Source organism: Oryzias latipes, chromosome 2 (genome assembly GCF_002234675.1).
Source record: "Oryzias latipes chromosome 2, ASM223467v1".
In the NCBI taxonomy this organism is placed as follows: domain Eukaryota; kingdom Metazoa; phylum Chordata; class Actinopteri; order Beloniformes; family Adrianichthyidae; genus Oryzias; species Oryzias latipes.
This window is the reverse complement of record NC_019860.2, coordinates 1,298,503-1,300,247: the sequence shown is the minus strand read 5'-3', so window position 1 is coordinate 1,300,247 and position 1,745 is coordinate 1,298,503. Positions and strand designations below refer to the sequence as shown.

General features: G+C 39.8%; 1 non-coding gene across 1 annotated transcript; it reads right to left on the bottom strand.

Annotated features, from left to right (window-relative positions):
* Positions 1 to 1,170: 1,170 nt before the first annotated feature.
* On the bottom strand, positions 1,171 to 1,275 carry mir459 (microRNA 459). Its single transcript, NR_107222.1, has one exon. It is a non-coding gene; the product is annotated as a microRNA 459 (primary transcript).
* Between the last annotated feature and the right edge of the window lie 470 nt (positions 1,276 to 1,745).

Sequence of the window (1,745 nt, the reverse complement as noted above, 5' to 3'; positions counted from 1 at the left end):
TCCGTCAAAGCTGCACGCGAGAAATCCATGAAGAAAATGTTCAAAATGGCAGCTTTTCTGTTGGTTCATCTCCATAGCAACCATTTTAATTTTTGGTCGCCTGGGTGTTACAAACAGGTTGATATAATTTTTAAAACAATCGGCAAAAGTAAATATTTGGATTTCGTTGGCAACGAAGGTTTTTGGTTAACTACGCCCACATTCTTAATACGTTAGTATGATGTGTTATATGGTTTTGTTCAGCTTGAGCCAACAATGCATATGTTTATAATTTCTTTTTCAAAGTAGCTTCCCAATTATGTTAAAGAGTTAGGAGGTGATTGATCGAGATCCCTTGAAGGAGTTTAAATCTGTTGAAGGTTCTAAGGTTGAATCTTAAAAAATACATGATGGCAGCCTTTTCCAAAGGTCAAAGGTCAACAAAACTTTATCTATGGTTGTAGACTTAATCTGGCAGAGTGTGTGATTTTCTAAAGATCTTTTCATAAAAGTATTCTTTTCCTATATTGTGCAAAAATAAGAGAATCGCCAAATTTCTCAAGTTTTGGTCATGTGGGCATACCATAATAATAATTTCAAAACATCCTTTTGAATATCCCATCACACTTATTATTTTCATTAGGGCATTTTGACTTTTTTTTGTTGTTGAGCCCAATACGAGAATTTTTCCCCATTCATTTTTTTGGTAGTTTCTCCCGCTGTGATGTCATCATTTTTTGGGGTGTGGGGGAGGGGCATTAACGATACCTAAAATTTCTTTTCCCACCAGGTACTAGTTGAGTTTCTGTGTGTGTCGTGGGGTCAAATTTTGTCTAAGAGGCGCTGTGAACAGGTAGAAATGTGAAAGCCGTCCTTCAGTCCAGGACGGCTGCAGGACAAATTTAAACCTTGAGTTCAGGTGAGGACACACACCTGTCAAACATGACTTCCTGTCTTGTTGTCAAAGCTGTCACCTCATGGTTGAAGGACAGTTCAGATGAAATAAATTCAGGTAAGTCACAGGGATGGTTCTAAAAATAAAAGTCTTGAGTCTGTTTTATTGGGCTTTTATTTTCCTAAAAAGGAGAACACACACACTGACCCGAATCGCCTCATGCAGGACTAAAAAGACCGTCTTCAGAGGTCGACATATGACGTTGGCTTCTGGATTTCCTCCCAGGACCCTCATCGCACATCATGTGACAGACACTCCCAGTAACAATGACTTCCTGTCCGTCTGCAGCGTCACAACAGGATGAATCCTTGTTACTGACAGCAGCACGCCACGGGCAGGTGCAGCGCCCCTCCACCCGGGCGCTGAAGGGCTTGTGGTCCTGCTAAGGAGGAAAAGGAGGATGGAGAGTTCAGGTGAGCGTCTAGACAGGAAAATGATGGACAGAAGAAGAGGACATCCAGGTGTCCTCAACCTTAAAAAAAGGGAAAATTTCAAATTAAGACTTAAAAATGAAAAGGAGGAGTCTCAAACATTTATTCAAGAAATATGGAAATCTAACTTTTTGATAAAGTTTCTTTAAAAATAAAATGTGCAACCTGATTATGATCAATTGATGCCACTTATGAACAAATTATTCTCATTCTTCTCAACATATTATTTCATATTGTAGCTATTAAACTACTGTCAGTCGGGATCCAAAAATCAAATCCTTAAATCGAGGTTCAGAGTCTAAATCTGGTTTGAAATGAGTCCTTGGACTGGTGCTGCAGCCTGTAACTCGACCCCTCCCACACTCACTTCGCAGATGCAG